At 46.5% G+C, this 14,523-nt stretch overlaps 1 protein-coding gene across 5 annotated transcripts in view; it reads right to left on the reverse strand.

Annotated features, from left to right (window-relative positions):
- Epn2 (epsin 2) overlaps window positions 1-14,248 on the reverse strand; it is a 61,513-nt gene extending 47,265 nt beyond the window's left edge. For 3 of the 5 annotated variants that reach the window (XM_036194836.1, XM_036194835.1, XM_036194833.1), the window contains exon 1: window positions 14,113-14,248. The gene's annotated coding sequence lies outside the window, so the exon portion shown is untranslated. Of the gene's footprint in view, window positions 1-4,936; window positions 5,066-14,112 lie in introns of all 5 variants that reach the window. The other 2 variants (XM_036194834.1, XM_036194837.1) reach the window with 2 other exon arrangements.
- Between the last annotated feature and the right edge of the window lie 275 nt (window positions 14,249-14,523).

Raw genomic sequence — 14,523 nt, forward strand, 5'->3', positions numbered from 1 at the left:
CGACAGCATCTGAGAGTGTCAGGCTAGCTTGGTATACATAGTGAGTCCTAGATCTACAGAGCCTAGGACAGCCAGGGCTCTGTAGAGAGATCCTATCTTAAAATAATCATAAAGAAATAAAACAAAAATTTAAAAAGTTATATGCCACCATGCCTAGCTAGTGCTGGATTTTTTGTTTTTTGAGACAGGGTTTCATTGTGTAGCCCTGGCATTGCTGGTGCTTACAAAACTTCGACCAGAGTTGGTTGGCCTCAAACTCAGAGATCCTTGCTGTGATGAAAGGCATGTACCACCACACCTGGCTGGCTCTAATGTATATTTTTATATGCTTCATGTTCAAAGCTGACCTTCTCCAGTTGTAAAATAATGATTACCTCTATACAAAAATAATTGATTTGGGTTGAATTTTGTTATCAGTTCTATTAAGGCAAAACATTAATAAGAGTATTGCTGTTTTAATTTTGTTAACTGCAAAGTATTTATAAAATTTACCATTGTAACCATGTTTGACTGGGGATAGAGGATTGCACCATGCGGCTGCCTGAAGTCATCTGAGGCTGTTTTCTAACTCTGGTTTGCCTGATTTAGACATTCCCTGTGCCTAGCATCTTACATCATGTAGCCTTTTGGTTGGCCTCTTTCCAGTTTTCTTCACGTTGTAGAATGGATTAGCACTTTATTCCTTATTATTAATTTCTGTATGGGTAGATCTGACAACTTGTTTACCTTCCTGTTGATAGTCACTTGAGGTTTTAATTTTGGTTATTATAAATAGTTGCTATTTTAATTTAACTACATGTTTCTTCATTTGAAATGTGTTGATAGGATGCATGGATCAAGAAGAAGGTGTCACATATGAAAGGGTGGGGAGTGGTTTGTTTCTGTTTGTTTCAACAAACACATTTTGGAGGAACTTAGTGTGCATAAAAATGCACGATTGTGCATGGGGGCTCAGGCTTCTTTGGGCTGTCCTTTTTAGATGAGGACTACTGAAGATGCTGCTCCCCTGCCACAGCTGTGGGGTTAGGATGAGTAAAGGACCTTCTCAGCACTGGGATGGAGAACATGCTATATGCAGTCTGAGACTTTGCTCTGCTCTTGAGTTTTCATGAGATCTCGTGAAAGAAAGATTTGCATTCCTGGGTACGAAGGCAATGCTTTTATTTATATATCCCACAAGGTTTTAGGCTTGTGTTTTTCTGGTCTGTATACTGGGTCCTAGAGATAGATCAAATCTGTTCTTGTCAACTCAATGTGGGCTGAGTGGGTTTGATGGGATGGTCTGCATGCTGGACACTTCTTTCTCATAGGAGGTATTGGGCAGCAATGTGCTGAAAGTAGGCACCCTTCTCAAGGGCAGCTTCTGAGCACTGTCTCTGGGGACTCAGCTCCATTCATAAGTTGGGGAGCACATCAGACCATGTGTCTATTTTTGGAGAATTCAAAGGATCATTTATCTCAGGTCCCAGAATAAGGAAAGTCACTCGTGAATCTAACTGGTTTTTCACTTGTCCATAGTGTGAATCCACTTGACTTGAGGCTCCTAGGAAGCTCAGTTTGGATTCAGTCGTTTGTCATTTGGCCTTCACTTTGATTTTTTTTTTTTTCTTTTGGAGCTGAGGATTGAACCCAGGGTCTTGCACTTGGTAGGCAAGCGCTCTACCACTGAGCTAAACCCCCAACCCCCTCACTTTGATTTCTAACCTTGCTTTTTGGTAAAGTCTGTCTTTCCCATCCATTTTTTGTTAGCCTGTTTTTTCCTTTGCTCGTTCTACAGTGATATCACCTCTGCTTCCTGAGTGCTGGGATTAAAGGCATTGGCCAAACCAGAGGCAGAGGCACACCAATGAATTTCTGTGAGTTCCAGGCCAGCCAGAGGAGCTACCACATTAAGACCCTGTCTCAAAATTAAATTAAAAAAAAAAAAAAAGTGGCTAGAGTGATTGATGGCTTGGTGACTAAGAACACTAGCTTTTCTTTCAGAGAACCCTGGTTCAGCCAGCTCACAATCATCTGGGACTGGAGTCCAAGATCTCTTCTGGCTTCCAGGGACACTGCACACACGTGATGCATAGACATATATGCAAGAAAAATACCCATACACACAAAATAATAAAATAAAAATCTAAAATAATAATAATAAATAAATAAATAGAACTGGCCATGAGCATATGCCTTTAATCTCAGAACTATAGACACCAAGAAAGGTGAATGTCTATGAATTTGAGGCCAATCTGATATACATATTGAGTTCTAACAGCCAGAACTACGTAGAGAAAAAAAATAAAACAAAATAAATGAATAAATAAGCAAGAATTCAAAGCCTGGAATTGGTGGTGCACGCCTTTAATCCCAGCACTCGGGAGGCAGAGGAAGCAGATCTCAGTGAGTTTGAGGCCAGCCTGGTCTACAAAGTGAGTTCTAGGGCACACAGGACTGTTTCACAGAGAAACCCTGTCTTGGAAAAATAAAAATAAAAATAATAAGTGTTGAAGCTGATTAATGAGTTTCACTAAATTATTCTGTTTTCATTTGTTGAATCCTGCATAATGAAACCAAATTTATAATCAAGTTTCTGGATTATACTCTAAATAGATAAAAGCAGCAAGGCCCTTAGCTGTCAAATGCCAAGGGCTCTTGCCAAATGTCCCCACCCTGAGCCAAGAGTTCAAAGTTACTTAATGCATGTCCCTCTTCAGAAGACCCTTCAAAAGAAAATCAGAGTCCCAGTTCAGATTGCCAAACAGGAGTACAAGGAAGTGGCTAGCTTAAACCCTCTAGAGGCCTGTTGAAATTTCAGTTATCAGCTAGGTCCAGGCAATGTCTGGACACAAGGGGATCTTTGCCGGAAATGCCTTTAACAAGAGCTCCAGAAACAACCCTTCAGAAACAATGTAAACAGACGGGACCTCCATCCTCGGGACTGCAGGAAGCAGACCCCACCCCCACATGCAGTAGCACCCTGACACTGTCATTGCCCCTTCTCTTGGTTATCTTCCTTCCTCTTTTAGAACTGGTCTTCCGTGGAGGGCAGTCTACTAGATTCCTGTCGCATTCCCAGGATCTAGGAAGCGCTTGGCATGGAGGCGTCTGACCACAGGCTTGCTGTGTAGTGCTGACTTCTGGTGGAGATGGCTCCGAGAGTGCCTTATAAGGACTCGCTTTTCATGCACTTTAAGCACGATACCGGAGGAAGGTACCAGAATACACTACAGACTGCCTATGACTGGATGCCAAAATAAGGAGGGATGGAAAACACAGTCACAGCACAAACAATACCCCCTAAAATAGCATCGGAGATAGTACAGAACACAGGGCCTTGGGTCAGGAGGATGTGGAACAGTGGGTGCCAGGTAGAAACAGAGGACAGACTTGGGGACGAGAGTCTAGGGACAGGAAATGAGGTAAAGTGTGGGAGGTGAAGAGAAGCACTGAAACAATGAGGTGGTGGTAGCTCAACCACCCCGACCAGGGAACACTGTCATAACTGGACCTGGTAAGTCCTTGTGTTCCCAGAGTGGGAGAACAAGCAGAGAAAGAAAATGAGTGGGCACCATGGGAGAGCTGGGGCCTATAGAGAACTGGCACTCACAAGCCCCATCTAGAGATGGCGCCCACACTGGCTCTGACCCATTGTTGCCAAGCAACAGTGCAGCCTCCCAACTGCTAAGTGTTCTGATTTGTCCATGAGGCTGCAAGTGTGGAAAGCTAGCTGCACAGGATCTGATTTTGATGTTGGCAAGTGTAGTAGTGGACAATGAATGGCCTCCCAAAGGCCTAATCCCAAAGACATCCACAGCCTAGTCCAAGAACCTGTGAACATGCTAGATTACAGGGCAAAGAGGCAGCATTCTCCCCTAACTCTAGATAGGGAAAGACCTGAATCACCCAGTGGCTCAAATAGATACACAAGGGTCCTTTAAAGTGGAGGTGGGAGGCAGGTGAGGCAATGTCACACTGATGCTGTAACATGGTCAGAACAAGCACAGCTGGCTGAGATCAGGCCATGAGCAAAGAAATATGTCTGGAAGGTCTAAAAAGCCAGTAAAGGGAAGGAGGTGGGGTCTCCTCCTTGGCTGCCCAGTTCACATCAGGACCATCAACACTGTGGCCTAAACCCCCAAGACAGCCAACAAACTGAGGTAGCACCCCCCAAAACAAACAAACAAACACCATACACAGAGCCAAGCCAGATCATCCTGTGGTTCAATGCTCCCCAACAGCTTTCCTCTTGTCCAAGAACTGCAGGCCAGGATCACCTCATCTCCCCAATACCCTGTACCCAGTCAGAGATCGTATCTCTCTGACCCTTGTCTCAAGCTCACTTATCTTCACCACATGGCCATAAAATTCTCCAGCAGGCATTCTAGTCCCACAGGACCATTCATGTCACGTCAGCACCAGCCTATGATAAAGCTACCATTTTGGCCGTGGGAAACTGGCCTGGAAAACAGGGTGGGACAGGAACTCTTTCAGCCCCACCCTGCTCACTGCCACCGAACAGAGTGCCACTGTCAGGTGCTCTGGGAAAAGCCTCAGGTCCTTGGGCCCTGCTGCCACCTGGCTCCCCAGCACCTGCCAAAAAGATGGCACTCTGGCTGATCTTAACACCACCACAACCCATTTCAAATAAGCTCCGTTGCTTTCAGCAGACAGGGCTGTTCGGGTAAGGAATCGGGTGGAGGGCCTACAGCACTGCCCACTCACCACACCAATAGACTGGAAACCATACCAGTCCAAACTCATCCAGTTCCATCCTCCAAATGGACAGACACCAGGTCACCAGCCCTCTGCACAACACAGCACACGGGCTCTACTCCTCCCTCTCTCCCCATAACTCCACACTTTCAAGATTCAACTTCCAGATGGCCTCCACTGATGCCTTCTCTGACCCTCGGATCCCACCAGTGACTAACATCACTTTTTACTCTCCTACCTGCTGATGTACCCAGAGTCAACATTACTTCTCTCTGTCAGGAGCCAGCATCTTAGATCCAAAGATATGGAGGCAGGGACTTAAATCTGAGTCACTCAGTCATGTATCCCAGACCAGGAAACATAGTACCTGTGTGTAATAAGCATCAAATAGGGGCATAAACCGAACTATCTTTTTGTCCAAAATACCCTAAGTGATATGACATTCATTAAATACATTAGGTAAAAACTTGTTATTTTTTACTAGTAACTTTAAATGTCAAAGTTATGAACTCTTTAGCACAACTGTCTTGAACAAACTTACTTTTTAAAAATATATGATTTGGAAGCTGGAGAGATGGCTCAGAGGTTAAGAGCACTGGCCACTCTTTCCAGAGGACCTGGGTTCAATTCCCAGTACCCACACAGCAGCTCACAACTGTCTAAACTCCAGTTCTAAGGGTACCTAACACCCTCACACAGACACACATGCAGGCAAAACCACCAATGCACATAAATTTTAAAAATATATGTGATTTTGCTGAGAATGATCTAAACCCTGCACTTTCAAGGCTGAAGCAAGAGGATCACAAGTTCACAAGTTTTAGGCCAATCTAAGCTATATATAGTAAGACTTTAATCTCAAAAAAGTGCGAGGCGGGGAGGGGGGAGATGAAAAGAATTGCAGTTTACATTTTGCAAATATTGGGCCTGGAGAGGTAGCTCAGTGATTAAGAGAACTGGCTGCTCTTCCAGGGGACCCAGGTTCAACCCTACCACTCACATGACAGCTAACAACTTCTAGCTACAGCTCCAGGGATCTGACACCCTCTTTTGGCCTCCAGTGGCACCAGGCAGGCACAAAGTACATAAATACGGAAGCAGGCAAAACACCCATAATATAAAATAACAAATTTTGCAAATATTGCCTGCTGAAATCCTTAAAAAAAAAAAAAAAAATCTGGAGTATGAGAAAGAACCCTTGATGAGGAGATAAGAACCTGCTCTACCTGCTCCTTGCCTGGGGCTGGGTGGCAAGGATTACACAACAGATCCACCTCTCCCTCCTCCAGCACTTCCTTTCTTTACCCTTTGCTAAACTACCCACTTCTCCAAGGTAGAGACTATCTTCCTTTCTCCATCTGCCCCACCACCTCTCTGTAGCCCATTCCCAGGGACTAAAAGAGCTCAGTCAGACTACTCACACCTCCTTTAACACACAGGCTTCCTCTTCTCTCTAGCTCCCACTTCCTGGAATCTCCCAGGCCCTGATACTCCCCAGAGGATCCCCTGAACACAGACAGAGCTCAGCTCTCTATCCACACAATTACAACTGTTCGAGCACTTCTAAAAATCAATGGTCCCTCTATGACTGGTGTGGGAAGAAGCCCCATCAGATACATTTTTAAAGAGAGAGAAAAAAGCTTCTTAGACTTCATGACTTGTAGGTGTACCAGGAATAAGATCTCCTGGGGCATCAAATCCAAACTCTTTAGCCACAAAGCGCCCTCCTCCCACAGCAACACAGATGTGACAGAGCACACACTCAAGATGCATACACAGGGCACCACACCCAGCCTCACCTCAGGAATCCAATCCTGCTGCCCCCATGGGAAATGCCTTCCTATTTACTTCATAATGTTCCTTGTCCTTCAAGGTCCAGCCCAACCCTACCTTCTCTCTGACACTTCTAGATTTTTTTTTATTCTATATTCTTTTTTTTTTTTAATTAATTTATTTGGGGGCTGGAGAAATGGCTCAGAGATTTTAAAAGCACTGGCTGCTTTTCCAAAGGTCCTGAGTTCAATTCCCAGCAACCACATGGTGGTTCACAACCATGTATGATCTATAATGAGATCTGGTGTCCTCTTCTGGTCTGCAGGTGTATATGCAGGTAGGATACTATATATATACATACATACATACATACATACATACATACATACAAACAAATAAATAAACAAATGAATGAATGAATAAATAAAATCTTTAAAAAGTAGTAACAATTTATTTTTATTTTATGTTCATTGATGTTTGGCCTGCATGTATGAGGATACATGTGAGGATGTTGGATCCCCTGGAAGAGGAGTTACAAACAGTTGTGAGCTGCCATGTGGATGCTGGGAATTGAACCCAGGTCCTCTGGAAGAGCAGTCAGTGCTCTTAACCACTGAGCCATCTCTCCAGCCCCTTACTCTATAGTCTTAGCCTCCTGACAAAAATAAAAACCAGTTCACACACTGTTGGCTTCTAACTTTCTCACAAATGTTAACTTTGTCCTCCGGGTCAGACGAAGTGTGTCGGCAAAAATCGTATCATTTACATTCATCAATCTGACCTCAGACCTCAAATATCCTGCCTACAGTCACAAATCTTCAAATATCCATTCATTCACACCTCTGCACCACCTGGCTGCTACTCAAAGGCAGTATAGTTGTTTTTTTCCCTGAGTGGTGTGATGAGGTGAGCTATTGTCATAGAAATGACTTCATAAAATTTCAAAATCAGACTAGTGTCAGACTGAATTCAAGCACTTTGCCAAGCTCCTTCTCCCAGACTGAGAGCACTTAATCCATGAAAAGCCACTCTTAGGACTGCTATGAGGGGACAGCCAGGCCACAGAAACACACAGCACACCTCAGGGTGAAGGAGAGCAAACAATATGGTTCTCAGTCTGACTCAAGTGGCTGTAAGACAGTCGCTGGAGGGATGGTTCAGTGAGGTAAGAACACAAGCTCTTCTAGCATGAGAACTCGAATCCCGGAAGCCATGTAAAAAGCTGAGCATAGCAGCACATGCCTGGAACCCCCGCACGGGTGGGAGAAGACAGGCAGATCCCAAGAATTCCCTGGCCAGCCAGCCCCGCCAAAATGTTAAGCTGTAAGTTCAGTTCAAAGATTCTTTCTCAAGCCAAGGTGTAGAGCAAGAGACACTTGAAAAGTCCTGCTCTGGCCTCTACATGCACTCCCAGGAGTATATCACATGCATGTACCACACCACACCACCACACATACCATAGTCACCCCATACACACACATCATAGACAACACACTCCACACGCACAGCAAAACACCACTCACTAGGAGGCCTGGGACAGGCTGCCAAACCCTTCTGAGTCATAAGTTTTTTCAAAATGTAAGAGAGATGGTGATAGAAGGAAAAACGAATTTGTTCCCTCAAACTCTAAACACCAAAAAATATTAAATCGGTCTGAATTGAGAAGTGACTTTCTTTCATTAACACCTGGACTGATGGCTAATGACCCTGAGGGCTTCTGCCACAAAGACCAACCACAACCTCTCCAAGCTGCATTCCTAAAAGGCCTAAACAGCACCATGCCAGCCAAGTAGGGATGGTGAACCTGCTTTTCCAACAGGATCTGGGATTTACCACCAACTCACAAAACTGTCTTTTTAAAGAAAATGATCCAACTAACTCACATAAGGAAAATGCCTGTAACCATAGTCCAAATCATAATCAGAAAAAAACAACGAACAGTGCTCAGAGAACCCAAATTCCTTTCCAAATACCACACCGCCATCTTCAGAGCAATATTTAGAAACATTCTGAGTTTCCTCTGCACCACCAGCTGGTGCTAGACACCTCACACGCCTTCTCTCAGAGTCCTCAGGCCAGGATTCCAAAGACTAGTCCCCAAACTGCCAGCATCAGTAACATATAGATAAACTGGTTAAAAATGTACATTCTCTGAACTAAAGAGATGACTCAGGAGGTAAAGACACTTGCCACCAAGCCTGACAACCTGAGTTGTAGCCCTGGAACCCACATAGCAGAAGAGAACTGACCTACACACACACACACACACACGCACGCACGCACGCACGCACGCACGCACGCACGCACACACACTATGGTATGTGCACACAAAAAGATAGATGATAGATAGACAGACAGACAAGACAAGACAGAGGCTGCAGAGATGCCTTAGCAGTTAAGGGCACCACTTGATGCTCTCCCAAAGGATGTGAGTTTGGATCCCAGTACCCATGTCTGGTAGCTCACAACCACCAGACTAATTTCAAAGTCAACCTTAACTACACAGCAAATTCAAGTCACCCTAGGCTACACAGGATCCTATCAAAAAAAAAAAAAAAAAAATGCACAAAATGTTATCAGGATTTACCTACTGAATTGGAAACTCAGGGGTGGAGTCTGGCAACCAGTTGAAACCAATCCTCTAGAGAATCATGATGCACAGCAAATTAGAGAGTCGATGAGCATCTTTTCCATGAACTATTCCTTGTTGGTCTCACTTTAGGGATAGAGCAAATCAAAGCTCAATAATGGACAGGTTCCACCCCAACCAGCCAAAAGGCCCAACTAGACCCCATGCCCAACTTCAAAATAATCTGCCACCAGGCTGTGGCAGCCAAACTATGCCATTAGGTTCTCTCAGCCACTGAGAGCAATGTGACAATGACATTACCAAAGAAGGGTGAGAGCAGAGGATGCAGCCTGCATTCAGAAGTGATTAATTATAAATGCTTTTAAATTCAGATCATGCATTAGCCCTAGATGGCCAGCCATCCCTCAGGAAGAGCTTGTTTCTCCCAATTCCATTTGTCAGCTGAGTTACATGACCAAAAGCTAGAGTCCCTAAGGACCAGCTCCTTGCACTGCTTTGAGCAGAGAGAGAGAGAGAGAGAGAGAGAGAGAGAGAGAGAGAGAGCGCTTGAGTTACCTGTTCTCTCTTTAGAACACCCTTAAACGCACACTGCCTGGACTAATCCACAGGAAGAGGAATCAGGAAAAAGCCTTTCCAAAGCCAGGAACAAAGCCCAATCTAATACCCAACAGTGCTAGGAGAGTCACCAGAAGAATCCAATGCACTCTAGGGAAGTGGAGACCTGGCTCAAAAAAGCATGGTTTTTTTTTTTAAATCAAACCTAAATAAAACATCTATCATATAAAGTAGCCCATCAAATACTGACATTTAAATCACAGTACTTCTACAGATCCTAAGGTTTGGAGAAAGAAAGCCAGGCACTTTAACTCATTCACAGTCCTCAGCCTTTCAAGGAATCAGGATGTGTTACTAGCGTAACCAGAGTAAGTGGCACCCAGGACTGGGACTCACAAACCAGTGTGAGCACCAACTACCCGAGTCCTGCAGCTTAACCTAGATCTCAGGGTGTCCATCCCAGTCCGGGGCTCTGGTGAAAGTGACTATTCAAGACTTCAGGAGCTGAGCTTCCTCAACCATCACCTGAAAACAGGTCTGGTCAAACATGTCTTTAGAGAAAGTGGCTGGATACACACTTGACTGCAGACATTTGTTTCTCTATACTTGCTTTTCTAAGTTTCTATTTTTAGGCACTATAAACAAAGACAGAAAATTCTAGGCCAGGCATGGTGGCACATACCTTTAATCTCATACTTGGGAGGCAGAGCCAGGTCGGGTCGATCTGTGAGTTCAGGGCCAGCCTGAGAGCTACACAGAGACCAAGTCCCCGCTCCCCAAAAAAGAAAATAAAATTTGGGGGTTGAGGATATGGCTAAATTAAGAGCATGAGTTGCTCTTTCGGAGGATCCAAGACCAGTTCCTGGTACCCATGTCCAGAAGCTCATGGCTGCCCCTTACTCCAGCTCCAGAGTATCCCACACTCCCTGTAGCCTCTGAGAGCACTGCACCCACATGCACATAGAAACACACACAAGTAATAACATAATAAACAATGAAATAAATCTCTCTCTCTCTCTCTCTCTCTCTCTTTTTTTTTTTTTTTTTGGTTTTTCAAGACAAGGTTTCTCTGTGTAGCTTTGTGCCTTTCCTAGAACTTACTTGGTGGCCCAGGCTGGCCTCGAACTCAGAGATCCGCCTGGCTCTGCCTCCCGAGTGCTGGGATTAAAGCCGTGGGCCACCACCCTAAGAAAGCTGGTCATGGTGGCAAATGTCTTTAATCCCAGCACCAAGCCAACCCAGTCTACATATTGCATTCCAGGCCAGCCAAAGCTACATATCCACTGACTGACTTATCAGCAAGTTTATCAATTTTAAAAAACTCAATCAGCTGGAGGGCTGGGAATATAATTCAGTGGCAGAGTACTTTGCCTAGCATGTGTGAGGCCTTAAGTTCAATTCCCAACACTGCAGGGAAAAAAAAAGAAAAAAGAAATCAGCTGGACAGTCATTTCATGATACAGCTGGGCCAACAGTAGTGGTTTATGCACAGCAAGGCTAAACAGTGGAGCCTGTGGTACAGAATCATAAAAACTTTGTCCTGGCCGAAGGATTACTTATTAAAGACCTTTACTGAACACTATTGTATGTCACAGACTGAAATGGGCCTTGGAAAAAGTAAAGAAAGTCAGGGTAACTACTAGCCTCAAAGGTATCACAGTCTCAAAATGCCCAGAGTACTCTCACAGACTGTGTGTGGTGGGGAGGCAGGGAGAGTAGAGGAAGGGCCCAAACATTGGTAGCTAGCCAAGGCTTGACAGAGAAGTTTGCTTAAACCCAAATACTCTTAAGTTCAAAGACCAGGAGACCCAGGGCCAAGCATGGTAGCCCAGCACTGGCGAAGGGTGAAGCAGGAGAATTGAAATCCAGGCCAACCTGGGTTACACAGTGAGACCCTTTTGGGGGGAAAATGTCCTCTGATGGGTCAGCTTATGTGAGTCAATCACACCCTATCAACAAGACAGGAAGTCCTACAACCACCAGTGTGCAACTGGATGAAATTCATTCTTTTCATGCTTTAGTCCACAAGGAACTGAAAGCTACCACAAAGTTCCTTTAACTTCCAGAAAAACAAGCCATTAAAATAAATCAGATTCTCCAAAACTTTTCAACTACTTTCACAGGACTCTTATCAGAATCTCCACTCTTGGGAAATCTACTCCTCATTATGAAAGATTACATAAGAGGCGGCCATATTTCAACAGAGGGTTTCGACAAAGGATGGGCCATTTTTTTAAGACTCTAAACACCATGCCAGGTACAGTCGCTTCAAACCTTCAAATACATGGGCTGGAAAGAACGCTCAACGGTTAAGAGCACATACCGTTTTTTTCCAAAGAACCAGAGATACAGCTGACAACCAAATGTAACTCCAGCTCCAGGGGATTGGACAGCCTCTTCTGCACTCAGGGGGCACCCACACTACAGGTGCACACACACACACACACACACACACACACACACACAATTTCTTGTTTAAGTTTCACATTTCTTTGTAACTCAGACGTTTGGCACCACATACCCTTCAGGGAAGAGAGATCTCAAAAGAGCCCCCCAATCCTTCCATCTTAGGGCTCAGAAATCCAAATACCCTACAAATTGACTCAAAGTTGCTCCTGATCCAGCAGCCCATATGGTATAATACTTTGCAACTCATGTTTACAAAACAAGAGTCCAGTCAGACAGTTACAGATAATTAGCCTAATTTTAAAGCTAGGAAAACAAACTTTAAAGACATAAAAGGCCGGGAAGTGGTGGTGCACGCCTTTATTCCCAGCACTCAGGAGGCAGAGCCAGGCAGATCTTCGTGAGTTCAAGGCCAGCCTGGGCTACAGAGTGAGTTCCAGGACAGGCTCCAAAGCTACACAGAGAAACCCTGTCTCGGAAAAACAAAAAAAAAAAAAAAAAAAAAAAAGACTTAAAAGCAGCCTGGGTGTGGTGGCCCAAATCTTTAATCCCTCCACCCAGGAAACAGAGGCAAGTGGGTCTCAATGCGTTCAAGGCCAGACTGGACTATCTAGAGAGACGCCATCACAAAATATAAAAAAGCAAACATACAAATAAAAGATGGGACCTACAGGTGCTTCCCCAACAATAATTAGTCACAAACACCCTTCAGAAGCAAACTGCAGTTCCTCCCATGCTCATTTAAATACAGATGAGAGCTTCATTACCAAGGAAATACAGATGGAAAGCTTAATTACCAACGCACAGCCTATCACTGCCTTGTGGATCCAGAATCTACTGCACAGCCTATCACAGCCTTGTGGATCCAGAATCTACCGCTATCACTATCCAGAGTTACAAGACCACAAAGTTCCTGCTAAGTCTTCATTATATTACATAATAATGGGGACGTCGATCATAGACATTCACCTTACTTAATCATTTCACAGGATATTTTCTCGAGTGTGCAAAAGAATTCATCTTTCCCTGCCCATTTTCTTGTGTGAATGTTAAAAATAACAGGCAAGCAATTTGGAGGAATTCTCATCGTATCTTTAAAGAAATTCTTACGTGCTGTGGAGTGTCCTGGAGATGGGACTTCCATCTGTGACACTGGGTACACCCTATCACTGGATGACCTTGGGCAAACTAACGCACCTTTGGGCCTCAGTTCCCCTTGTCAAAACCATAGGAATAGTTAAACCCTATCCTTTCTGAAACAGACTTCAAATGCGCCCCCATGGCAGTACTAAAGTGAAGAGGCCGCCGGGAGAGACTGAGGGCCGAGACGGAGGAACGGACTTACACCTTCCGTGCTGGGGTTTCTAGGGAGCCCCGGCGGCCGGCCCCCCTGCAAAGCCACTGGGCCAACTTCAGGTTGCAAACAAAAACCTGTTGGCCGGGACTCCTCTAGGAATGGCCTGCCTCTCCCAACGCGCTCGGCTCGCGCTCCGAGGGAGCCGGCACACAGGAGAACGAGGGTCTCCCGGAAGAGGCCGGCCCCACGCGCGGTTCGCCCACCCGGACTCGCCCAACAGGGCCGCCGGGTCTCTGCCATCCCACGCGGAACAAAAGGCAGCTGGAGCCTGGCTCCGCCGCCCCCGTCCCCGCTGTGCTGTGGAGCGGGAGCCGGGTAGGAGAACCCAGTCCCCGGGGCGAGGAGGACGTGGATAAGAGGACCCCTCCTTCGACCCCGTGAAGGAGGCCGGTCCCGGGCGAGGGGAGAGCCGGGGGACGATCGCACTCTGGGGAGGGGCGGGGTTGCTCCAAACTGAAGGCTCCGGAGCCGAGGTGTGAGGCAACGACAGGCGGCCAAGCCGGGAGAGAGGCAGACGTCCTCCCAGCCCAGAGCGGGCTCAGGTGGGGCGGAGCCTGGTGGAGCAGTCCAGTCGGGTGGGGTCCGGCTGGCCGCACGGTGCACGCCCCGGCCGGCGACGGGGAAGCCGGTGCTCTAGGGGCGTCCACGCACTGGAGAGAAGGAAGGTCCGCGCCCCGCCCCACCCCGGCTCCCGAGCTGCCCCCTCCCCCAAGCCCCGCGAGTCCCGGCTCACCTCCGTTCCCGGCCCGCGCGAGTGCAAGGCTGCAGCCGCCGGCAACGCTGGAGAGGCGGGAGCGACCCGAGCCCGTGCAGCGTTTGACACCCACACGCCAGCCAACATGGCGGCCGAGAGGGGGCGCGCCGGCGGCGAGCGCGCGCGCGCAAGCCCCGCCCCTCCGAGCTCCGAGGCTCCGCCTCGTACTCATTGGCTCCGCCCTTCCTGGGCCCTAGGCCCCGCCTCCAAATCTGTCTGCCCCGCCCACATATGCCCCTAAGGCCTCCTCTAAATAGCTCCTGCTATCGCACAAACCCAAGCAAATTTATGCAGCCCTTAATCAGAACCCTGCACATCCCCCCACACACACACACACCTCAACAATTCCCCAGGGCATGCATACTATCCTAACCTTCAATCCACGCTCCT

Source organism: Onychomys torridus, chromosome 8, assembly GCF_903995425.1.
Source record: "Onychomys torridus chromosome 8, mOncTor1.1, whole genome shotgun sequence".
NCBI classification, from domain to species: domain Eukaryota; kingdom Metazoa; phylum Chordata; class Mammalia; order Rodentia; family Cricetidae; genus Onychomys; species Onychomys torridus.